Genomic DNA, 13,352 nt, shown 5'->3' with positions numbered 1-13,352 from the left:
CAGTTGGTGCCAGGAGCGCCGTGAGCCGCCAACCGCTTGTGGTGGAAGTCGGAGGCAGGCAGAGGGCGAAGAAGAGGATGATGGGGTTGGACGCAGCGCACGCATCGCACTTTCTCCTATTGCGCGACGGATCGTGTGTTGTCTGCCTCCTTTTTTTTATATAAATTTAGTGTAACTTATAAAATAGTTTGATAGTTTGACTAAGTACTATTGTAGAATTGTATTTCTTGCGTGATGGATGGATGTCCCATTGTGTCTAAACAGGGAATCAAAACACGTTTGTCTTTGCCGGCCGCTTGTCAGGTCAAACGTCAAACCTCACAGGTTCACAGCAGCATGCTACCTCATCATTATCGGCATCGCTAGAACAAAGTAAGAGCAACTTCAAGAGTACGGCTAAATTTGATATGGAAATTGACCCTCCAAAATAATTTAGCCTTTCAAAATGAAAAGGTCTCGCAACAGCTTGTCTAAAGCTGGCTCTCTATTTGTTGAACCGGCTGCCACGTCATTAGCCTTGGATTAAACTCAAACGACATCACTTTAAAGCATATCCAGCTCGGCGCCTCGGCTTGCTGTTGGTGCTGAAGGTCCACGTTGAATAGAGCGGGTGCTGCACTTCCCTCTGCAAGGCATCCACGTCCCCGCAGCCCGCACCCAGCAGCACCTCCTCTACCTCCTGGAGTCCTGGTCAGTTAGATTCCTTGGTGCTCATGGCCTCATCACGAGCAAAGGCACAGGCACAAGCACATCAATATGCCTCCTCAAACCGCCTCCTCGTTGCTGCCATTGGGGCGCCGGCGGCCAATCTTGGTTTGGCCTTCATCCCTGGCGTGGGAGCGTGGGACGTGGATGGCGGTGGCGGTGGCGCTCGGCGGGGATGGGAGCATGGTCGGCGTCGTCGGCACTCGGAGGGGATACAGGTTAGGACGGCAGCGACGCTTGGCGGACGAGGCCCACGACGGATGGGATGGCGAGCGAAGTCTGCTCGCTTTTTCTCCCGAGCGACAAAGCTTGGCTATCCATTTAACTAGGCTGTTGGAGCCTGTTTTTCTGAAGTAAACCGAGTAGGATAGCAGTACGTAGGAGATGCTCTAAGAAAACGCACTAAATAAGCCGTACTAGTCGTTTAGGCCAGAAGGCCCATCCGTCTTGGTGCAATGGTGTTCCTATCCTATATGGGCTGGCCCATGCTGTGCCAACGCCCGTCGTTCCTATCCCATAACTTGGCTAGCTTCTTGTTGCCCATTCGACCTGATTCGCTTGGGTGCATTTTCGCAGGGCTCCTTGGAATGTTGGAACTTGGATTGGAAGGGACGAGCGTTGGGCGGCTTAGGTGGGCCGGAGCAGGCCTGTATTGGACTCCTAACCGCCATCAAGCCTATCCACTGCGCCATGCGCAAATCACCTGATTAGCAGCCAAACATCGGCTAATCAAGCACGAGGAACTTAGCGGCGAAGCAATAAAGATAGATGGAGGGGCACCCTACTTACCTGGACGGGGTCTATGGCTGATCACGAAGAGTCATGGCCTAGGCTGGTGACCTGCACTTGGGAGGAGCACTAGGTTACCACCATCTTCCTAAATGGAAGAGTGGACATCATAATTTGTGAAAGAGCGGACATATATAATTTGTGGTAGAGGGGTACGCGTTCGCGCGGCCCCTACCAAGTTAATTTATAAAGTTTTTCTATTTACAATTTTTTTAAGTTGATTTATGAATTTTTTTATGTCATATAACATATAATATAACATATATAATATAATAATATTTAACTTTTTGAACAATATCATTTTAAAGCGCTGGTACAGTATTTTTCTCTCATAACAAAACAACATCAGTTGGTTTATCAGCCGCAGAAACCCGCGGATATGTTATATATGTTCAAAAAGTTAAATATTATTGTGCTGGAGTCAGTGCTTTGTGCTGGAGTCAGTGCTTTGTGCTGGTACGATATAGACATTGCCCCCTCCCTTTGAGTGGCATGCAGCTTGTCCCTAAGCTGTAGCACTTGGAAAGCGCTTGTGTAACACATACTTCCTCCATTCTATAAAAGGAGAAGTAATGAGAATTGTGTTGGTCAAATTTCTTTTAAGTTGAACTAGTTTGTATGAAATATCGACAAAATTTATATCTTCAATAAGTTTGTTATGAAAATATATTCAACGATCTCTTTAATAATAATTATTATTTATCATAAATATTAGTATTTTCTTATATATATTTGGTCAAAGTCAAACATGTTTGATTTCTCCGGAAACGTTTCTATGGGACGGAGGAACTATAAGTTTTCTCACGTTGACCAAGAAGGGAGCAGATGAGTCCACTTGATGCGCACTTGAGGAGTTATGGTACTGCCCTTCTTGACAAGTCAACACTCCACGGCTCTGGCATGAGTTCAGGTTCAAGAGAATCCACATCCAAAAGGATCCATGGGCAATTCAAAGAAAACAGGGATCATGTGACCCAAAATACAAGACTCATTCGTCATTTAGGTAGCGTTACAGGCAAAGGGTTCAATACCTATTTTTGGTCTTCTCCAACAACAAGACCCAAAAGACAACCCTTTCTGCAAATGGGTCTCCAGGAGAAAGGATACTTAGATTTGTGTTATACCTCTCCTGACACATAAAATGGGTCTTCCATATAGGTACTCTGTTGTAGACTATATGTATTGTGTTGGAGACCCATAGATCTCCTGTTGAAGACAGCCTAAGGTTTTCGGTTAACATGTGTGGAAAACTGGGTGAATCTATGCTCCCACCAGCAAGTCAATTGGTAATCGGTATGCTGCCTTGCCAATATTCTGCAGAATGGTGAAGGATCCAAAATACTTTATGGGCCAACTTGGGGAACGAGCAATTGACAACCGAGGACTATGCATCACTAATGATAAGAAGCGGGGTCGTTTCGCCCCGCCCGCGCCGCTAAAAAAAAAGAAAGAAAATCTCTCTACTGCACTCCGTCTCCACCATGCAGCCCACCTTCCACAGTCCGCCTCCACCCCCGCTGCCAGCCTGCACCGTGACATCCTCCGCGGCTGCTCCATGCATGTGCCACCGCAAGCCTCGACGACGAATGCTCCAGCAAACAGACGAGAGGAGGAGCTTTATGTGACGCCGCCCCGGCAATGAGTTGCCCGTGCCGCTGCCGCACCGGCAAGCTCCGCGCCGCCAAGAGTTCCAGGCGCGGCCGCCGACATTCGCACCGGCGTCGAGCTCCGTAATGACGAGCCTTTATTCGTCCAAGCATCAAGGTGACATTGCACTGAAAGCGTACGTTACAAGAGTATGTTTCAAGTGTTTCAGAGTTATGTCGAAAAAGTTTGGGATATTGCACATATTGCAATGGTTATACATGTATGTTTCAAGTGTATGTTTTAAATGCTTCATCTGGTTCAGACGTATGTTGCAAGTGTTTCATCTGGGTGTTGCAAAAGTAGATCTGGATATTGTATATATGCAAGTTTTCAAGTGTTTTCATACGTATGTTGCAAGTGTTTCATCTAGATTGCATATGTTTGCAAGGCTACACACGTATGTGTTTCAAGTTTTTTCGGGTGTTTTTGCAATTGTTTCAGATGTATTTACAAGTGTTTCAGCTATTTTGAATATATATTACAAGCATTATTTCGTCTGAATATTATAAAACTAGAGCGAGTGTTGCACATGTGGCAACGGAACCCACCTACTGTAGCTGTTAGGGCACTGTGCATGCGTGTGGAAAGCGGAGGGGGTGGTGGCATGGGTATGGGCGGTCCCGAGCGCGTGAAACAGGAGCTGTTGGGGCGATGTGCATGCGCCGGGCGCGGGAAGAGGCAAGGGCGCGTGGGCCCCACGTGCATGCAGGCGTGAGAGGCAGAGGTGTGCGTCTGGATGGAGAGGCGCGTAGGTTCCCGCTTGCGCGCGGACGCAAGTGAAATGGAGCGGTACGTGCCGGCGTCAGTGCGATGCATGTCGGCTTGTAGTGGCTACTGTGTGCAAACTGCTGTGGTTTAAGAACACGCATCGTGTTGTGACTACTGTGTGCATCAGTTGTGGTTTAAGAAAAGTGGAAGGCGAACCTGCTTGCACCTATGCTGTGACGTGCACAGGTTTAGATGGCCATGCTATGACATAAGTGGTGTGGCGCAACGAAGGTTTTGCAGCGGTTTTCCAGCTCAATCTTAAACAAAAACAATGAGAGTGAAAGACGATGGACTACAAAGGGGTGCGGGAAAAAGAACGGGGAGAGAGTAACAGACAAGAACTATTTAATATTATATTAGCAAGCATGCTCGTACGTACAATGGGAGAGGGGAGATACAATTTATTGCATGGTCGTCTGGCGTCTACTACGCCATGCTCTAGCATCAGTAGAACGTGCTGGCCCTACTCCAGCAACATCAATAAGAATTGCAGTTCTCGTGGCAAAACTGAAACAGATAGACACCTTTTTTCGACTATGATTTTTATCAAGCCTTTTGGTTCTCTGCAGACCCTCCTCTTAGATCACATCGAAACGGAGAAATATCGTTTGTATAAATTGGTCTATCGACTTTTGAAGCTTGTGCTAGTATTGTATGTCCCTACAGCAACAGTTGAGATGTTTTTTGGGCATGAAGATTATAAAAACAAGTTTATCTAATCGCATGGGTGATCAACACCTGAGTCATAGACTTATTTGCTATATAGAGAAAGAAGAAATGGAGAAAGTTAGCAACATTTCATGATCATGGAAGAAAATGACGTAAATATGATCTCTAAGAGGTAATGCAAATGCAATTGTCGTGGGGTTGGAACCGCGGCGAGCATTGTTGTTCAAGTCGGTGTCAGAGTACGTATCTCCGGTGGCTCGGGTGGACTTAAGAACACAAGAATCACAGAGAGGACGCAACGGTTTATCCTGGTTCGGGTCAATCGATGCCCTACGTCCAGCAGCAGATGATCCTTATACTCAAGAGCACCCAAAATCGGGGTTACAACAGAGTGTACAGGAGGTAGAGAGAGATTTGGTAGGGGGTTAGCTCAGTGCTAATCCTGAGGTTACCTCGCCGCCAATGGAGCCTTCCCCTCATCGGAGAGGAGGAAGACGATGGGTGCAGTGGAGGAGCTCTCGGTGCCCCTCTCTGGGTTGCTTTGCTCTCGGTGCCGAGCAGGAGCGGATCGATGAGGAATGGAATGATCTGTCATGGATCATCCTCCCCCTCTATGGTTCGACCTTATCCCTTATATACCGAGATAGGTCGGGTACAATGGCGGTTTGGGGGGTTCAGCCTATGGTCTACATGCGGCGAAGTCCAGGAAGGTCTTGTAGCGGCACTTAGTGGACCGTGGCGATGTCATGGAGCCGAAGAAGCCCTGAGCATCGTCCGGCTGGCATGTTCTGACACACTGAGTGTCAGGCTATGTTGGCTTGGACCGACCTCCCCCAGGCACACCTTCTGGAGTCTTCTTGGTGGCGAAGGAGGTCGGCTCGGGGGGCTGACGTGCGGGCCCAAAAGCCCCTGAGCCCCCATAGGCCGAGAAGAGCTTGTCTTCTTGTGTCACGCCCCGTGCATGACCCTGTCGGGGAGCGGCTGGCAAGGCCACACCCAGAGCGCTAAGTCATAGAGCCCCCGAGCCTCGATGGCTTGGGACGCGTCTTCTAGGGCCTAGACCTTGGCTGGCGTCATAAGCCAGACATGACCCAAGGGCCGGGCTTAGGTTTCCCATCGATCAGGAGCCTGAGGCTCGGGTGAGCCCCTAAGCTTGGGCGAGTTTCTTGGTCTGAGGGTGCGTGCGAGCGTACCCGATGGGTATAGCCCCCGAGCCCCTGGGCAACCTGGAGGGGTCGGCCAGGGGGGTCTCTTCGGTCAGAAACCATTGATCTCGAGGATTGAAATATTCATATGTTAGGATCTCGTCAAGTGTCCCCGGGCCCTTCGTGGCCTCACATGGCCTAGTCCATGATGGTGACGAAGGGTTAAAATCGATCTTCTGGTGATCGAGCTAGCCATGGTAGGGACGGCTTCTGCTGATGAGAGTGCGATGCCTAGTGTGGGGCTCCCTCCCTAAGTGTAAAGGGGGCACTTGGCTATCGGGGCCGAGCGGTTGTGGTGCTGGTCCCTTCTCTGGTCCCTATGTCGCTTAGGTTTGTGGCCCGAGCAAGGGTTTGGAGAACTCGTATAGGAGTTACCGACTTTAGGCCCAAGGGCACCCTTCCTTTTGGTCAGAGCCTGCCATGGGTCGAGTGATCTAGAGCATCTGGGCTTTAGCTCGGGGCCACCTGATCACCCGACGTGCCATGCCCTTCTGGGGGCTTCGATAGCAGGCCTCAATCCTCTTGGGCTGGCCTTCTTGGGCTGACATTCCGCGGCCATAGGTCAGGGCGTGGGGAGCGTGCCGAGCCTGGGCGGGGGACCCTCATTGGGACCACCGCTCATCGGCTCCCAACCCAACTCCAGGGAGTTGGTTGGTTTTGGGGGCGTGCCACCCGAGTGCCCGTCGATCAGGGGGCTAGATTACTCCGTCTAGGGAGCCAGCACAGCTGCTGAGGCCATCATGGGGCCTCCCTATTAGTGGGTGTGGTGGCTTCTGGGCGTGCTCTTTTCGTTGATGATATGTGCAGGTGGTTGATGGCGCATGTGGTGCCGCACCAGGCAGAGGAGTTATGGCGTGCGCTCCCACGCCATCCCACTTCATCTAGGAGATGGGACGTCGGGCCACGTCGAGTAGATCTAGCGGAGGAGAAGCCATGACACTTAGTGTGCGTGGATCTAGGCAATTGATGGCAGCTAGTGGTACCGAGGTGAGTCAGATCCCCTCGAGTCCCGTGAGGAGGCATGCACGGAGTAGGCGACGCACTTGGTGGAAAGTGGAGCAGGGACTTGACTCGTTGTCAATGCCCTTCTGACTCTTCCTTTACTGCATGACCACTATCACGCAAGCACTCCGAGGCGTGCTACGGGGATTGAAGGGGCGCCTGGCCGGTTCCTCGAGGCCTTTTTAGCCATCGATGGCTGATTGGAGGGCCCGAAGCCACTCATAGTGCATCGACTGGGGCTATAAAAGGGGAACCCCGAGGACATAGTGCCATATATCCCTCCTCTAGTTCCTTCTCTTCTTCCTCTCAGATCCAACTCCTAGCGGCCATGGCGACGATGGAGTGTGACGCCTCCCTCTGAGTGAGTCTGATTGGCTTCGCTGGGCGATCGCTCCCACAAGAGTGGAAGGATCCCAGTGAAGGGAAGCCGACAGTGTGGCATGGAGGGGGAAGCAGAACCGTGGTGCTGGGTGGGAGTCTAGCACCTCTGACATGACCGACGGCTGGGGCAGCTGCAGTCTTCCCCTCGAGCACTGCCAGCACCGATGCTTTCCCTGCGCCAAGGCCCGTCGAGTCTCTATCCCATTGTCCTTCCCTAGAAAATGGAAGGAACCCAGCGATGTGAGTTGTATCGATGAAAGAGCCAGTGGTCTAGGGACTCGCTGGGTCTTCATGCTGGTGAGCTCAGCCGAGAACCACTGGCTCTGGGTGAAGGTCAGCTGGCGTAATGGCGCCCCTAACCTCGGTGCATTCCAGATCACCGGTGGGGTGGAAGGCCGGCCAGGACTTCATCATGCCTGTCTGCGTGCCATGGAAGCTCAGTCGGGAGTCCCGACCAAGTGATCACGGCTTTCATCACCGCAGCGGTGGCGTTCATAGCGATTTTTGGCGTCGTATATTATAATTGGGTCATTCCCAATTAATGAAATAAAATTACTTTCATTTGTAATCTCATTGCTCACGAGTCCTGCTCGGAGACTTAGGTCCCTCGTTGGGATGGGTTGTTACGACATGGCCTCAGTGGCCAAGACTGCCGCACCCATGCTACTAGCAGGTGAGTCCATGAGAACCCTAGGTTTACGGTCGTTCCCTGCCCTAGTCATGTCCCCCAGAGGGGAGATCCTCGGCTTCCCGATCGAGCCGCTCGTATAGTTCCTGAGCCCATCTATTGGTGCTCGGGGGCTCACTGCCTCCCTCGTTGGGTCACCATGAGCAGCTCAAGGTCGATACTCAGACATCATTCGATGGTCCGCCAGTTTTGCTTCTGAGCATCTAGCTAAGGCCTCTGGTGCCTGATGGTGAACGTCCCTCACACTTTAGGATGCTTCGGGCGGCCTTGAAGCCTAGTGGGCCAACCTTAGAACCCTTGGCGATGCCCTTTCTGGGGGGTCCCATGTCGTCGTGCGGTTGGGAGACGTGATCCAATGAAGGATCGGGAAATAGGGAGATAGCTGCAAAAGAACAAAATGGACACAAGAGAAGGGAAAGATGACATAGCTGGTAACACGGCGGTCGGGGCCATTCTGTTATCGCTTTGCTGATCTCTCGCCCGATCCTCTCATTCCGTCCGTCCCGTCCTTTCCTCGCTCAAAGGCCGACTACTGCAGTCCTCCTTCAAAGAGGGCAATCAAATGGTTAGCTTAGTCAATCCTTTTTCTTGATCGAGCTACTGCTGGAGTCATTGGGGATGAAGGAGACAGTAGCAAAGCAAGAAGGTCGGGAGGGTAGGACTTATCTTGGTTTTTGTTGTTGGAGAGGTAGGCCGATGAAGGAGGTCGACAGGCGAGTACTGGCTTGGGATGTGGCACTTCTGGGCAGATGGGTCAGCGATGGCCTTCCCTCATGGTGAAAGGTCAAAACTCACCTCAATCGGGTCAACCCTTTATGGGGGCTGAGTGTTGACGGCCACTAACACCAATTATAAACCGCCAACATAACCTGCATATATGTTTAATTCCATCACCAAACATAGGTATAGGGGTTTAAACTAATGAATTCCACGAGCTTTGGTGAATATGTGACTACAGGAGGATTTATCTAGAAAACAGCTTCTGGGACCACTGTCATACACTCTAAATAAGCAAACAGATGACAACAAGTGATTCAACCCACGGAAACTACGAAAGACAACTCTAGAAGGTTCTAAAAGACACCACATCAAAGCTTGGGCCAAAAGGCCATAATAGTGGGCCGACCGGCCCATTAGGGAGGCCGCCCGGCCTGCCATAGAGCCCACTCGCCCTTCGTTGCCTCGTATGTGTTCCTATGATCTACACCATTAATGTTAAGGTGATTTTAGGTTGGTTTATCCAACGGTGGTCGAGGGAGTTGACGTGGATCGATGACGTGGTAGTTCCTTGCCACCTACTCCATCTCCCCTATATAAGATGCCTCCCTAGACCATCTTGAAACCCTAATTCATATTCTCCTCATCAGGATCAGAGCCCGCTATCAAGAGAAGATTAGTGCTCCATAGGATCTAGTCTTGTAGATGGAGAGTGAGAAAAGAGTATGGAGGAGATGTTGGCCTATCGGTGCTCTCTCTATGGCTTGTACCTTGGTGGATCCAAGTTCTATCTGAGCTTGCCTCTGAGATTTCTTTGTTAATCAACTTTTGATTCAAGTAAGCGTCTTGTTTATATTATTCATTAGGTTCACAACTCGTTTGAGTGCTTTATTCTTTATCTAGGAATAGTAAAGTAGTAATTGTAGTGTAAGTGTGGTGCTTAGACTCTAGTTACTTGCGGATGCATCCTGCATTCCGTATCGGTGGTAGCTCGTGAGGGTGACTCTTATAGCCTCATTGAATCATCTATAGTCCACCTCCCATTTGTAGGGCAAGTAGAGGCTAAGGCGGGGAAGCAAGTACACGATTCCTTTTCTAAACTTGTCACAGTTACCTATCTTCTCGTTCTATCTTCTTCGTCCAGCGCTCCGCCTCGACACCCCATCTTTCGGATCTCATCCAATGGCGGATCGACAATGAAGTGCCCAATAGAAGAGTCACTGGAGGTTGTCCCTGCTCATCCCCGCATTCGTGCGATACTACAATGGGACGGGGAGGGCAACTCAGTGGTGCCACCACCAGAGAGCCGATCCCCGCTTTCGGCTATCTCCTCCTTCGACGACGAGTGGGGCAGATGATGTCCTAAAGTTGGTGGAGCAACTAGACATGGTCACCTCTACCCACCGCAAGGAGAGCTAGGAGCCAGACTGGCTGCACCTCTCCGTTGCCGCTGTGAAGTGGGAAACGGCCGTGGCAGAGCTTGCCACCACTGAGGCCTAGGCGCGCCTCATTGGTAAGGCATTTGGCATGATATGATCTTCCTCTTTCACTACGTGCAACATCGAGTCTTCAGTTGTAGTGTTTTCTTGTCTCCTTTTCGATCATCCAGAAGCACCTGATTGCTGTGCAAGGCTGTTGGCGGTCCTTAACTCCTTTTATTAACCTCCAACTATCACATAAAATTAACCAATATGGACACCAAACTTAGAATTAGGGCTTAGAACTAACAATTTCCACAAGTTTTGGTGATTGATCATTTGCAGGAAGGCATTCATGGAATAGATGGAAAATACATTCAAAATACACAAAGAAACAAAGCGTAACACATTAATGTGCAAAGCAAAAAGAGCCCAGAAGGAGAAAGCCCACTACCAAGCCAAATCAGGGCCCAGCCATGTGGAGAAAAAGAACCCAAACCTAATTCAAACGATCTCCAATTGGCGTAAAACTTCATAGGCATGGCCCAGACATCCCTAGAAGCCCACCATGCAAAGGCGATGGCGATTAGATCCATTAAAAGGGGTGGCTGACCCATTGGGTCGCCTGACCCCCACCTGGCACCGTTCAGCCTGAACTTTGGTCGGTTGGTTCTCACCGCCTCACCAATGTCGGTTGCATGGTATTCGCGAAGGGATTGGTCTAGAGGATGGCGGTTTGCTCAAGATAGGAAGGCATGGAAGGAAGAACAACTCCATTCCATCTCCACCATCCATCTTATGATGGTTTGATCCAAGGGCTATCGTGGAGAGGCATGCGGATCACTAACATGGCGCATTGAGTGGCCTCTGTTCCTCCTCTCAACCTATAAATACCCACTCACTCCCTCTCATTCAAGAGACACCACACCACACCAAGGATCAAGAGCACCACACTTGAGTTTCATTCCAAGGGCTTAAGCCCTAGATAGCTACTAGAGTTAGTTGGGAGAGATGTGAGGGAAAATACGGGGAAGAGTCGGATTTGTTAGTGTCTCCCCAACTTGTACCTCGACGAGCATCTTTACTTCATCGGGTTTTCCCGCTAAGTGAGTGTTCATTGTTCTTATAGTATAAACTCTTTTGATTAGTTAAACTTCACTCTCCCTTGATTGTGGGTTCATCGTTCGTCCTTGCAGCGAATGCACTAGTAGAAGGGCCCTAATAAAGATGGATAACCCTTGTTAATACACTAGAGTAGTAGTCGATAGTGTAGACGTGGTGTCTAGGCTAGACGCTACCTTTGTTTGCCTCATACTCCACGGTTGAGGGGTAGGCGGCAGGTGGTGACAGCCCTATCCATCCCTTATAATCCCCCACATCCGGGTATGACGTAGAGCTACAGGCCAGGCTCACTTGGCAGACCAGGTGCTACCCGATGCCCGAAGTAAGCAAGTAATAGTAGAGCTTATCTATCCTTAGACTCTAAACCATAGGAATCCATCTCTACCTATGCCATCTCTACCCTTGTGTTGTCCTTGGACGAACTAGCTAGAAGAGTACCTCCATTCCCTATGGAAAATATGACACCCTTAATACTTCCGGGTGAAATGCTACAATGGTAATTCCGTGCGCTTGCGGATTATTTCTGTATGCGTTAAGAAATACCAACAAGCATTTCTTGCACAATTGAGGGAACGGTTGCCATATTTTCTTTGAACCTAGTTTGTCCTCGTATTTGTATCTTTTCTTTTCATAAAAAACACAAAAAAAATATTTTCACCATGAAAACCACTCCTATCCAATACCGGTCCACTTCAAAAGGTGAGTTCTCTAAGCCACCACCAAAACCAAACTTTTTATCTGGCTGTGCACTCTGCCCTATCTTAGTAGCCATGGTTCCAGCACAACCCTTCTCAGGGCACTATAATGAAAATCCCTACCTTCACCTACATGAGTTCAAGGAGATGTGTTCGTGCCTGAGCATCTCGGGCATGACATAGGAAACTGTAAAGTGGAAATTGTTTCCCTTCTCTCTCATGGGGAAGGCGAAGCAATGGTACACACATGTCGTAGAAAGTATGAATGGGGACTAGGATAAACTTAAAGAAAAGTTTCAACTTGTGTTCTTCCCTATGTATAGTATCAACTCTCTACCAAGGGCAATCCTTGACTTTGAGCAGCGTGAGAAGGAGTCTATAGGTGCAGCCTAGGCCAGGTTTTTAGCGTTAATACACACCAGCCTAGACTTGTCTTTACCCAACAACATATTGCTGCAACTCTTTTGTTTGGGTATGAATTCTAACCTATGCTTAGACATGACTGTCGGAGGTTGTTTTACACACAAAACTATGACGGAATAAGTAGAATTCCTTAAGCACTTCATACACAAACACTCTTCTTCCGTCATAAGAACCAAATCCCTCTAGGCAAAAGTTACATCAAGTGTTGAGGAGTCCTCATCAGTCAAATCCAAACACGTACCATCCTTAGATTTGACTCATGAACCCTCACTAGAACCACAAACACCAAAGGAAAGAGTATTTCATCCTTTGGAGTACCCTATCAAATTCAGGGATTATGGCTATACCTCGAAGATATCATGGCACAAAAAGCACACAAAGAAAGTTTCTCCTAGAGTGGAACCATCAAAGGAATGGTTAATGGAAGTGAAATGTTCTTCTGAAGCAATTTAGATTCTTTCACCTTCCACGACCATACCTTGCTCGTTAAGGGGAACAAACATAGAAGCCCTACACAACCCCATAGTTAGGACTAGTATCATGTCAAAATTCCTAGCAAAAAACCTTTTGGGTAACATGCCGCTAGTCCCGACCAATAAACTCTTCAAAAGTCCTTTGGGACTATTTTTCGTGTGTTGTGGGATCGCCAGGGACGTGCCAATCATAATAGGTAAAACCGAGGTTCACATAGACTTCCATATCTATGCCATCCTTGAATTTGAGCTTCTCATAGGCCACCCTGAAAGCTCTAGTTTGGTTTTGGTTAATTGATGAAACCCTAAGTGCTAACCTAGTTTATCAAAGTGATTATGAGATAGGTAGCACTACTCCAAGTGATGAAGCAATGGCGAAGATCATGACGATAGTGATGGCATGGTGATGATCAAATGCTTGAACTTGGAAAAGAAGAAAGAGAAAAACAAAAGGCTCAAGGCAAAGGTATAAACCATAGGAGCCATTTTGTTTTGGTGATCAAGACACTTAGCGAGTGTGATCACATTTAGGATTGATAGTCATACTATTAAGAGGGGTGAAACTCGTATAGGAATGCGGTTATCAAAGTGCCACTAGATGCTCTAACTCATTGCATATGCATTTAGGATCTAGTGGAGTGCTAACACCC

The 13,352-nt window shown here is 49.0% G+C and overlaps 1 pseudogene; it reads left to right on the top strand.

The window, feature by feature from the left end:
- Positions 1 to 1,486: 1,486 nt before the first annotated feature.
- On the top strand, positions 1,487 to 1,659 carry LOC136478584 (U1 spliceosomal RNA; annotated as a pseudogene).
- The last annotated feature ends 11,693 nt before the right edge of the window (positions 1,660 to 13,352 follow it).

This window comes from Miscanthus floridulus, chromosome 8 (genome assembly GCF_019320115.1).
Source record: "Miscanthus floridulus cultivar M001 chromosome 8, ASM1932011v1, whole genome shotgun sequence".
In the NCBI taxonomy this organism is placed as follows: Eukaryota; Viridiplantae; Streptophyta; class Magnoliopsida; order Poales; family Poaceae; genus Miscanthus; species Miscanthus floridulus.
Note: the sequence above shows the minus strand (reverse complement) of the source record. Positions and strands in the feature narration are given on the sequence as shown.